This window comes from Prionailurus bengalensis, chromosome D3 (genome assembly GCF_016509475.1).
Source record: "Prionailurus bengalensis isolate Pbe53 chromosome D3, Fcat_Pben_1.1_paternal_pri, whole genome shotgun sequence".
NCBI lineage: Eukaryota > Metazoa > Chordata > Mammalia > Carnivora > Felidae > Prionailurus > Prionailurus bengalensis.
The window spans coordinates 64,613,853-64,627,448 of record NC_057356.1 but is presented as its reverse complement, the minus strand read 5'-3'; the positions used below and the strand labels follow the sequence as shown (position 1 = coordinate 64,627,448).

Below are 13,596 nucleotides of genomic sequence, written 5' to 3'. Positions count from 1 at the left end.
ATGATGGAAGGGGTGTGAGTAAAGCCCGCTGCAGTAATAACTGTGTCTTCATACATCAAACCAAAGGATTATAGGAAAAACATCTACATAGCACAGGAAACTAACTGGAGGGGTAATACCAGGCTGGCTTTAAGATGTGACAGAAAATAATCAGAATAGGCCTGTACTGAAGTTTGAAAGTTAGGTAGAAAGCTTCTTATACATGTGAGCAATTATTCTAACTTTTTCTTCTGTATAACTGCTTCTAATAGGTACAACAGTAATCACTCTATGTTAGCTGCTGCTGAACCCCAGAATATTAATTTACTCTAAAATAATGCAAAAATCATTAGACTCTTAAACACATATAAATATTGAGGCTTAAGGACACGATATGAAGATGTGAGAAGAGAAATCTCTAAGGGTAACTCCTAAATGGAATTCCATTGTCCCCTCTCTTTAAACTCTTATTCAATAACTAAATAATAAAAATTCAAGTTTTTAAATGGCTCTAAAGTTAGTCTCTGATTCTTCTGCCACATTGCTTCTTCTAAACTCCTTTAATCCCTTCTTATCACTTTTCTAGATTACTGTATTCACTTTCTAACTTATCTCTTTGCCTCTGATACTGATACATAAAACACAAAGATATCACTGTCATGTTTCAAAGTGCCCAGAGAAACATTTCATATCCCGACTTAAAAATCTGTATGTGATTCCCACTGCTTAAAGAAGTCCAAATTCTTTGGCACAGCACCCAAGATTCATCAAAATCAAGACTTTCAATGGTTCTTCCCTCATTGCCTTTGTCCCGTTGCCTTTGTTTTTCCACACACACCATGGGTTTTTTTCTTTTCTTCTTTTTTTTTTTTTGTATTTCCTTGCCTAATTGAACTCTCCATTATATTTTTATCTCTGCTAAAGCCTTTACTCAGATTGACAATAAGAGAGGTCAATTTGAATATAATGCACAATATATAATCACATCTTCCCATTTATCTCACCATAGAGCCAATTTTCTTACAAAGGTCTAAACTGTGATATAAGAACTTGCCCCTGGCTGCCATCCTGGATCTCCTCTCCATTTTCCAATCATTCTCTCCTACTTATTTGCTGTTGCTTGAAAATGATTATAGTGAGGGGGATTAGGATGACAGAGTAGGAAGATCCTAAGCTTGCCTCCTCACATAGACACACCAAAATCTGCAACTACACATAGAATTAACTGTCTCTGAGAATGAAGACTTAGCAGAACCAATCTTACACAACTAAGGATATAAAAAAGCCACATCAAGATGATTAGGAGAGACAAAACACAGTCTAGTCAGGACCTACATCCAGTGTGGCAACCCATGATGGGAAGATATTATAAACATGAAGGTCCTCTCTGAGGAGCAAAGAGTTCAAGTCCCATGTTGGGCACATCCACCCTGGGGACCTGCACTGAGAAAATAAGCCTCCATAAAATCTGGCTTTAAAAAGCAGTGGGGCTTAACTCCAGGAGGTACAGAGGGCTATAAGAAACTGAGAGTCTGCTCTTGAAGGGCTTGCACACAAACTCACCTGCTCTGAGACTCAACAGAGAAGGCAGTTTGAAATGTGCCTGGGCCATCCATGAAGGAGATTTATTGACTAAATTTAGGGCATGTCCAGAGAGGCAGGGATCTTTAGAAACCTTCTTGGGGAATAGATATGCTGGCTGATGCAATTTCTTTTACGCTCTACCTAGCTGGCTGGTGCTGGTGGGAGCAATTTTTGACAGTCTCCATCTACCTTACTAGCACCGCTCACACCTACCAAGTGTTTCCCTGTGGACTCACCCAACACAACCCACCCGCCCCAGCCAGGTATCCTTCCCAAGTGGCACCCTGCCCTGCCACATCCATTGGGCAGCCTCAGCTGGCACCAGTAACCCCTCAAGTGGCCCCTACCATAGGGATATAGCCTCAAATACTAGAGTATCTGCAGTAGTCATAATAGATCTCACAGCCAGCCACACCAGAGGTGCCCACTCGCCAGCATGCTTATAGCTGTGGCAGCCAAGCCTTTCAGCCAGACAGGTTGGGGGCCAGTCCCACTCACCAGTACACACATAGTAGTCATGGCCTGTCCTCATGGCCACATGGGAGCAGCCCTGCACACCAATGAGTTGACACTGATCATGGCCCAAACATAATGGAAGGTTGCATCTGTCCTACAGGGGACACCCTTGAGGCACCTGGCTCAGGTGACTAGGGAAGATTGCACTACTAGGCCTCACAGAACACCTTCAGCATAAGCACCTCCTTCAAGATCAGGACACATAACTGATCTACCCAACACACAGAAACAAACAGAAAAGTCAATACCTATCCTTATCAAAATATTACAAACATTTAAAAAAGAAGAGGAAAAAATGTTTCCAAACTCATTTTATGAGGCCAACATTACCCTGATATCAAAACCAGATAAAGACATCATGCACATATAAAAACTATAGGCCAATATTCCTGATAAACAAAGACGGGAAAATCCTCAACAAAACATTGGCAAACTAAATTCAACAATGCTTTAAAAGGATCGTACATCATAGTCAAGTGGTATTCATTTGGGATGCAGGGATGATTCAATACCTGCAAATCAATTAATGTGATACAAAGATGTGAAAGAAGAATAAAAATCATATGATCATCTCAGTAGATGTAGAAAAAGCATGTGATAGAATTCAACATCAATTTTTAATAAAACAACTTTCAACAAGGTGAGTATAGAGGAAACAAACCTCAATATAATAAAGAACATATAAGAAAAACCCACAGCTAACATTATACTCAAAGGTGAAATTCCAATAGCTTCTCCTTTCAGATCAGAAACAACATTGCCTACTCTTACCAATTTTATTCAAAATAGTATTAGATGTCACAGCTACAGTAATCAAAGAATAAAAAAAAATATCCAAATTGGAAAAGAAGAAAAACTCTTGTTATTTCAGATATTGTATGTAGAAAAACCTAAAGAATCCACCCAAATATTATAGTAAACTAATTCAGTAAAGTTGTAGGATATAAAATCAATACACATAAGTATGTTGCATTTTTTATACACAAATAATGAACTATCAGAAAGAGAAATTAAGACAATAATCCATTTACAATTTCATCAAAGAGAATAAAATACTTAGGAATAAATTTAAACAAGGAGATAAAGACTTGTACTCTAAAAACTATAAAACGATTTAAAAAAGGGGGGGGCGCCTGGGTGGCTCAGTCGGTTGAGCATCCGACTTCAGCTCAGGTCATGATCTCACGGTTTGTGAGTTTGAGCCCCGCATTGGGCTCTGTGCTGACAGCTCGGAGCCTGGAGCCTGCTTCAGATTCTGTGTCTCCCTCTCTCTGGCCCTTCCCCGTTCATGCTCTCTCTCTCTCTCTCTCTCTCTCTCTCTCTCTCTCTCTCTCTCAGTCTCTCTCTCTCAAAAATAAGTAAAACATTTAAAAAAATAAAAACTATAAAACGCTAATGAAAGAAATTGAAGATAACATAAATAAATGTAAAGGTATACCTACCTCATGGATTGGAAATATTTATATTGTTAAAACGTCCGTAGTACCCAAAATGATGTACAGATTCAATGCAATCTCTGTCAAAATACTAATAGAATTTTTCACAGAACTAGAACAAATAACCCTAAAATTTGTATGGAACCACAAAGACCCTGAATAGCCAAAACAATCTAAAGTTTCCTGATTTCAAACTACACTACAAAGCTATAGTAATCAAAACAGTATGGCACTAAAACAAAAATAGACACATAGATCAATGGAACTAAGTAGAATCCAGAAATAAACCCACCCTTATATAATCAATTAATCTTCAATGAAGGAAACAAGACTATACGGTGGGGGAAAGAGTTTTTTAATAAATGGTGTTGGTAAAACTAGACAACTACATGCAAAAGAATGAAACTGGATTACTTTCTTACACCATCTACAAAAATAAACTCAAAACGGGTTACACTTAAATATAAGGTCAGAAAACATAAAACTTGTAGAAAATAGGCAGTACACCCTTAGTGATCAGTCTTAGCAACATTATTTGGATGTTTCCTCAGGCAGGGGCAACACAAACAGAGGTAAACAAATAGGACTGCATGAAACAAAAAAAAATATGCCTTTTTCATAGCAATGGAAACCATCATCAAAATGAAAAGACAATCTACTGAATGGGAGAAAATATTTGAAAATGATACAACCAATAAGGAATTAATATACAAAATACATAAAGAATGCACACAATTCAGTATCAAAAAACAATACAATTCTTTAAAAAATGAGCAGAAAATCTGAACAAATATTTCTCCAGAGAAAACACACAGATGGCCAATGGACCCATGAAAAATGTTGAACATCACTAATCATCAGGGAAATGTAAATCAAAACTACAAAGAGATATTACTTCATACCAGTTAGAATTGTTAGTGTCAAAAATACAAGAAATAATAAATGTTGATAAGGATATGGAGAAAAAGGAACCTTTATGCACTGTTGCTGAGAATGTAAATTGGAATAGCCACTCTGGAAAACATTGTGGAGTTCTTTTAAAAAAATTAAAAATAGAAGTACCATACAATTTAATATTCCACTTCTGGATGTTTATTAGAAGAAAACAAAAACATTAATTTGAAAAGATATATGAACCCCTATGTTTATTGCAGCACTGTTTATAATAAACACAATATGGAAGCATCCTCAGTGTCCATTGATAGCTAAATGTGGTGTGTGTGTGTGTGTGTGTGTGTGTGTTGTGTGTGTGTGTGTATCAAATGTATGTGTATGTTTTTAGATAAAACATTAGTCATCCATAAAAAAAGAACAAAATCTTGCCATTTATATCAACATGAATGGACCTAGGAGTTATTTTACTAAGTTGGACAGAAAAATATAAACACCATATGATTTCACTTATGTGGAGTCTAAGAAACAAAACAAATGAACAAACAAAACAGAAAAAGACTCATAGATACAGAAAATAATCTGGGGGTTGCTACAAGCAATTCGGGTGAGGGGGTTTAAAATGGACAGACTTCCAGTTATAAAATAAGACATGGGGATGCAATGTACAGCATAGAGAATATAGTTAATAATATTGTATTGTGTGGTGAGAGATGTGTGGTGAGAGATGAGGGCTGGTGTGGTGTGGTGAGAGGTGGTAGCTACATTTATGGTGGTGATCACTTCGCAATGTACATAAAAGTTGAATTAGTATGTTGTACACCTGAAGCAAATATAATACTGTATGCCAATTATACTTCAATAAAAAAGAGACATTATTACTGTATTGTTATATGTGTTGGATGTGTGCACCATTTCTAGTATTGCACATAACACTTATTAATAGGTTCAGTTTTGATATTTTTTCTATGCAGATATATTATAATGTGTTTGAGTTTTTATGAAGATATAATATGCATAGACATTATTTACCTAGAGATACTTATATAAATAATAATTAGGTAGAAATGTTTATTATTTAATCAAAATGTAATTAAATTATTTTTCTGTTAAAAAAATGAACGACTGATAGGTTTACTTTTAGGTATTTGCCCTTGCTGTTCCTTCTACCTGGTTGGTTCTTCTATATACCCTAGTTGGCTTACTCCCATTGCCTGCTCTAAAGACATCCTATCATAGACCTTTGCTGGCACCACTGTTATCCCTGGTGTAAAATATATTTGTGTTTATTTTCTGTTTCTTTCCCACAAGAATACATATTTCATCTGGATGATGACCTTGTGTTGTTCACACTGTCATATCCCCAATACAAAGGCAAGTTTCTGACATATAACATGGGCTGCAAAATTTTTTTGAGCAATTTTGTCAAAGAACAAATGCCTTTGTGCTTGCTCTTTTCCATAATGTCTACCTTGTTACCTATTTATTCCACATAGCACAACCTATACCTCACTCCCATGTGAAACATTCTCTAACAGTTAACTATTCTTCCCTTGTGTCTATTCTTTCTAACTATATCCATACTACCTATATGTCTATGTGAGTGTGCATGTGTATTGCTTTTAATTTGTTATTTGCCTTTGGGCCTCTGTTAAAAGCTGGAAATCCTTGGAGGATAGATGCTGTGCTTTATTTATCTCTTTTACCAGATACAAAGCATTTAGTGTCTATTTCTATTCTTTAATCACATACAGTAATTTGTGGATATGGTTAAGCAGGAGTCAGATTATCACAAACACCCAAGTGTGTAACTATTATGATTCCTTCCCTTTCTGTGAAACATGTGAAATCACAGAACAAAAAAGAATGTGGAAACTGTTTTCTGTCAGCAACTTGTATTCATATCACTTTCTGACTGCTATCATAAAGACTTCCAACAACCCAAAATAGTACCTCATGTGGAAAGGTTAGGGACAGGGCTTTTAAGAATCTCTAAGGCACCCTATCACCCAGAAATTACACTACTAGGTATTTATCCAAAGGATACATAGATGCCGATTCGAAGAGGCACGTTCACTCCAATGGTTATAGCAGCACTATGAACAATAGTCAAATTATGGAATACTACTCAGTGATCAAAAAGAATGAAACCTTGCCATTTGCAACAACATGGATGGAACAAGAGGGAATTATGCTAAGTGAAATAAGTCAGAAAAAGACAAATATAATATGATTTCACTCATGTGAAATTTAAGAAACAAAACAGATGAACATAGGGGAAGGGAAGGAAAGATAAGATAAAAACAGAGGGAGAGGCAAACCATAAGAGACTCTTAAAGACAGAGAACAAACTGAGGGTTGCTGGAGGGAAGTGGGTGGGCGATGGGCCAAATGGGAAATGGACATTAAGGAGGGCACTTGTTGGGATGAGTGCTGGTAGGTCTTGTATGTAAGTGATGAATCGCTGGATTCTACTCCTGAAACCAATACTACACTGTATATTAACTAACTTGAATTTAAATAACTACATTTAAAAAAAAGAATCTCTAAGGCAAACACCTGCCTGCAAGGTGTTGCCCATTTACACATGAACCTAAAGAAAATATCTTCCAGTCCTTAAGGTTTAAGCTCCCTCCTTCAGTGAACAGTCTTCCTCAGCAGCCTCAATTTTTGGAGAATTAGGGGACTGAATGTCTGTGCCACATAGTTTGGCACTCAGTGACATTTGGTTATTTGTTATTTTCAATGTGCAGTATGTCTGCATTGAGTAAACATAACAGAGTCTTATTTGCATAATATCAACATTTAATGTATTAATGGAAGTCTTTGATTCTATTTATCCTCCCTAATCATAAATCCTATATTCTCATGCACAAATAGGTTTGATTTGATTCAATGTAGACACACTCTTAGAACTCTGGTGTAGAGTTATGATGATGAAGAAAGTAAAATAGTATGCTATGCAGCCTTGCTTATAATCTCATTCCAGAGCTGGGACAAATACACAATGAACAATGTAATGTGATACTGTTAACAAACTTGATATAAAATTTAAGCAAAATAGTATTTCAGAATACCCAAAATTTTAATGAAGCCTGTTGTGACCAGCAGAGTCTCAGTAGAAGAAATTGAAATTGTCATCAACTGTGAGAGATGGGGGTGGTATAGCTAGACAGTTATAAAAGGTTAGGACATTAGGGAAAATGAGGAAATAAAACCTTAGGAACAAGGAGATATGAGGGAGCTCTTTAGCATAAGCGGTAGATAACACAGATAATATATAAAAGCAATACAAATAATAACTTATAATCTTCAAAGATTATATTTTATCACTATAACCTATTAAGTTGGTGGCAGGGACACAAGCAAGTGCCTGTTTCACAAACGGAGGCAGCATGTGGACCTGGATGATGACCTTGTCCTACACAGGAGCCACTGTCCTTTCCTTCATTTTTGTTTTTCCTGCCCTGAAATCTAAAGAGAAATAAGTGTTTTGTGAGTCTCTGCTAAAAAGAACATTCTGGGGGCACCTGGGTGGCTCAGTTGGTTGGGCTTCTGACTTTGACTCAAGTCATGATCTCACAGTTTGTGGGTTCAAGCATCTCAGTCTCTATGCTGACAGCTCAGAGCCTGGATCCTGCTTTGGATTCTGTGTGTGTGTGTCTCTCTCTTTCCATCCCCTTCTCATGCTCTCTTTTTCTCTCTCTCAAAAATGAATAAACATTAAAAAATTTTAAAAATAAAATAAAAATAACATTCTGACCCCAGCCCTTCATGACCCTGTCAATGCAAAGATAAAAGTCTTGAGCGCCGTTGCCTCTTAAATTTTGTGAATTTGTAGGGTGTAGATAGAGCAGACAGAAGAAAGACAGCTTGGAGGCTACAAAAACCTAAAAAGAACGCATGTCCAGTTTTCAGAGACTGAAGCATACATTTATATGTATATATATATACATATATATATATATGTATATATATATTCAGTTACATATTTAACTGAATACCCTGCTTTTAAATAAAAGGTACTCATCCTAAAATATATTTGGTACAAAATAGAAAATAATTGCTCACTCGAGCACAGGAACTTGTTTAAAAATTTAACTTTATCGGAAATAGTAACATATACCTCTGATACCTTACATAGAAAATACTAAGAACACGTACATTTCTATTGGTAACCCAGGATTATCCTCAGAAACCTTCATGGCTATAATGAGAAGGACACTGAACTGGCCTTGAGGGATACTGAGGCATAGATGTGTGAATACCTGTTTACTAAATGACACAGACCAAAGATAAAATAGCAACAATGAGTGGCTGCTCTAAATCATCTGCCTTTCTTTCACCCAAGAGTGATGGTAAGCTGGTGGAGTGATGCAGGAGTGGTTTGGAGACTGGCTTATAGAGAGACATTTTGAGCTCTCTTCAAAGACCATGTCCATTGTCAGGTGGTTTGTGTTGTTCTTCATTCGAACCTCCACATGAATGGAGACTGAAGGATCGTTTAATTACACTGGCAGGAAAAGTACAAAAGGAACTCCCAGGAAGCATCAAGACTATCCCCATGCTTGGAGACAGAAGCGCTCCTCAACTGTCCTACAGTGTGTACAAAGGAGGAATTGTTACCTCCATTTTCACAATTCCAATCATTACAAATCTGCAGTTAGGTTGTTCCTACTTTTGACTGGACTCATGTTTCTTATTGTCTTTTGCTCAGAACTTAAGAGGCAAGAAAAAATAAATAAAACATTTGAATAAAACCTAAACATTAAAAGTAATCTATCCTAGCCCTCCTCTCTCCAGGCATCCTTGTGAGAGTGACATCGTCTTTAAACCCTGCATGGTAATCCCTGACGCACGGCTGTGATGCCCAGGGAAGACAGGGCGACCTGAAAGTCCAACTACTTCCTTAAGATCATTCAACTTGTGGATGATTATCCAAAATGCTTCACTGTGGGAGGAGACAACGTGGGTTCCAAGCAGATGCAGCAGATCTGCATGTCCCTCCGCGGGAAGGCTGTTGTGCTGATGGGCAAGAACACCATGATGCACAAGGCCATCCACAGAACAACCCAGGTCTGGAGAAACTGTTGCCTCACATCCGGGGAAATGTGGGCTTTGTGTTCACCAAGGAGGACCCCGCTGAGATCAGGGACATGCTGCTGGCTAAAAAGGTGCCAGCTGCCCCCCGTTCTGGTGCCATAGCCCCATGTGAAGTCACTGTGCCAGCCAAGAACACTGGTCTGGGGCCTGAGAAGACTTCCTTCTTCCAGGATTTAGGCATCGCCACTAAGATCTCCAGGGGCACCATTGAGATCCTGAGTGATGTGCAGCTGATTAAGACTGGAGACAAAGTGGGAGCCAGCGAAGCCACACTGTTGAACATGCTGAACCTCTCCCCCTTCTCCTTTGGGCTGATCATCCAGCAGGTGTTTGACAATGGCAGCATCTACAACCCTGAAGTGCTTGACATCACAGAGGAGACTCTGCATTCTCCCTTCCTGGAGGTTGTCCGCAATGTTGCCCGCCTATGCCCGCAGATAGGTTACCTGACTGTTGCATCAGTGCCCCATTCTATCATCAATGGATACAAGCGGGTCCTGGCTTTGTCTGTGGAGACTGATCATACCTTCCCACTTGCTGAAAAGGTCAAGGCCTTCTTGGCTGATCCATCTGCATTTGTGGCTGCTGCCCCGTGGCCACTGCCACCAGTGGTGCACCTGCTGCTACCGCAGCCCCAGCCAAGGTTGAAGCAAAGGAAGAGTCAGAGGAATCAGATGAGGATATGGGATTTTGTCTCTTTGAATTATCACCAAAAGCAACCAATTCAGCCAACTTTATTTGTGAAACAAGGAAATAAAGGCTTACTTCTCTTTAAAAAAAGTAATCTATCCTTTTTAAAAAATTTTTTTTGAGAGAGAGAGAGAGTGAGAAAGCGAGCATGAGCTGGGAAGGGTCAGAGAGAGAGAGGAAGACATAGAATCGGAAGCAAGCTCCAGGCTCTGATCTGCCAGCACAGAGCCTGACGTGGGGCTCGAACCCATGGACCGCGAGATCATGACCTGAGCTGAAGTCAGACACTTAACCACCTAGGCCACCCCAGGCACCCCTATCTTCATTTTTTATATCATACTGACATAAGACACTATGTTTTCCCATTGTACAAATAATTCAAGGACAACCAATGAGCAGCTAATCCATTCACATACTTAAGCACTCCATTAGAAGTTGGTGCCTGGGAACAGGGCCAGCCCCTATCTTACAGGCTTTTCCCATTTTTGAATGTATTATGTTACCAAACTGAGAGACTCATGTTAGGGTTTGGGGAACCATGAAAAACAAACGGAAGGTGGCTAGAAACTTTGGACTTGAAATAACTATGGACTTACACACACACACACACACACACACACACACACACATACACACACACACACACACACACTTAAAGTGGTTGGCCTTTGTAGCCTCTATAGACGACTTTTCTAGGATATAAGAAAGATCAGCAATTAAGAAAGAATTAGATAGCATGTTTCCCTTAGAAAAGATACATAAGAAAGTTATTTGTGTACATAGAGAACACCCTTGCATGCTGCTGTCCCAGAAAGAACACAGAGAAGTAACATATTTCAAAATATCTGAGCTTTAGTTGGGTGGAGGGGGATAGAAGAGAGGGAAAGGTCTCCAAGCAAAGAAAAAAAAAACAAGTTGCATTTACAGTAATACCCTGTTCTGTTTCATTCTTGATAAAACAAATGCTAATTTTGTTTTTAAACTGCCAGTACACAGGGAAGTGATCCGCATCCTCTATACCTTTGAGAGATTTTCATCCTTTACATATTCCAATTCAACTTAAAATATTGTGCAATTGCCAAACCTCATATTTAAAATATGTGCTTATCATTCAACTCAGGGTAACATTAGCACACTGAAAACTGCATTCTAATTAATAAATCAGAACCTTAACCACTGAAACATCATTCACACATATGAGATGGCAATAGAGAGAGCCATTAAAAATAGTAGCATGCTGTCACCCTTCCAGGAAATATGGAAATATGCCTTTTTGGGGGTTATTGGCCTACATTATTTATCAATGTTTGGCTTTAATATATGGATTTACTCAACATTGAATGAATATCATATTTCTCCTAGAAGATACAGCATTAATTTGTGATCTTGGACAAACTGTCAATTGGATAACAAGCCCACTAGGGGGGCATGCAATCAATAATTTGTATCCAGTGATTTCTTCCCTTAGGTTGTTTTAGGAAAATATTGCTTTTCCACTTTCACTCTCACTCATACACACAAAACAAGCAAACACACAAATTACATTAAAAAAAACACTTTTGGTCTAGCTTTAGGAGATTTTAAAAAGCAAACTACAACTTTTAGCAATGTGTTAGAACCTGGCAGTCAACTCTTGCTCTGTCTCAAAAAAAAAAAAAAACACCTAATAAAAGAAAAAGAGAACAAAAAAAAGTTGGTGCTAAGAAAGAGAAATCATCGCAAATATGAAACCAAATTTAAGCCACTACTGAACAGCAAGAAAAAAATGGTCATGTGGGCTTCATTCTTGAATCTTGCCTCTTCTCCACACCCCATTGCTCCCCACACCTCTAGGCTGTCACTTAACATTTATGCTGTCTTAAGCTTTAGCCGCAGCCACAATTCTTTAAAATTCATGTTTCTCAGGCAACTCATGCTCTTGATGCCAGAACTGAGCTGCCATTCCCTGGACACCCAGCCTAGATTTCCAGTCTCCAGTCTGGTACTACTCATATCATTTGCCTTGTGCTTGTTCATTTTTCCTTACTTGAACCTATGTGCTTGGACTCAAGCTACCTCTCCACATGGCTTCTTTCTAGCTTAACTCTCAATATTTGCCAGCCCAAATTCTACCAGTGCAATAGTCTGCCCGCATCTCTCAGATGGGGTTTTTAGTAAGATTATTTTTTTCCAGCTGTACCTAGAACAAATTGAGACATATGCACCAGAAAAAAAGGTCACAATGATTATAGAGTCTTTGTTTATAAAACCAGACTGCAGAGCATGGTTTGATCCGAGTCACAACATAGGGACTTTCTCCAACCCCACACTCCTAGTGTAGCTATTAGGAGTCACAAGAGGGAGAGTTGCCTTTGCAGAGTCAAGCAACTTCTTGCTGCCCCTGCCCCTAAACATGAGCAGAATGCAAGATCCACAACCTCTGCTAACTGATGCAGAGAAATACAGAACATTGATTATCAGCCTCAGGTTCTCATCAGCTCTGCAGTTCAAAATTTGACTCTCTTCATGTGAATGAGTAACAGCAGCACTTTTCCCTACAAATTACCCCAGAGGGCAGGAAGTGTTGGAGAAATTTCTATTTTATAGGCTTAGGGCTGAATGAAGACAGAGATTAAGAATTATTTTTCTCAAACTCTCCAGACAAATTTACTTGACCCTTCTGCCTTCTTACTGCCTTGACATAAATGTATTTGTTACTACCGAATTACTTCCAACTTGAATTTGACCCCAGAGATTGGAGAAAAGAGACTCTCAAAGAGCCAGCAACATTTCTTCCCAGAAGATTATAAACCTAAACAGGATTGAGTAATAAACTCCATAACAGCACATACCCTGTCTCTAACCACACAACACACACAGTAGGTATTTTATAAGTGAAATGCCTTCAAAAAAAAGAAAAAGAATTCAACATCTTTTGGACTTTAGTCAGTTTTGGGGAAAAGCAAGAGAGACTTACTGAAGTTTATTCTAGTGAAAACCCATGTGAGATTCCCAGGAAAAGCTAAATACCTGTACTAACAAAGAGCAGGAACCACCACACTGGAGCTACAGGAACAGCAGGAATTATAGAGGAACACGATGTAGGTCTTCACCCCAGTGCAGTGGTTTCAGTGTATAGTCCCGATATCAGCAGCATTAGCGTCTATCACCTGTGACCTTTCTGTACAAATGATACTGATGCCATGCCCACTAAGGTTTGAAAATCATTAGTCTAGTATACCACTATTTTAGTATTTTAGTATGTCTTGGCTATTTTCTATAGGTTTTCTTCTCTCCATGTTAATAGGTGTTGTATTTTTATGTTGACCAGGTCTATATAAGAACGGGGAGGGGGTGACTGAATATATTTTGATCTAAACCAGAGAGATTGACATTTCCAAGATCACAAAGGTGTAGT

General features: G+C 38.4%; 1 pseudogene; it reads left to right on the top strand.

The window, feature by feature from the left end:
- Positions 1-9,214: 9,214 nt before the first annotated feature.
- LOC122470007 lies at positions 9,215-10,266 on the top strand (annotated as a pseudogene).
- The last annotated feature ends 3,330 nt before the right edge of the window (positions 10,267-13,596 follow it).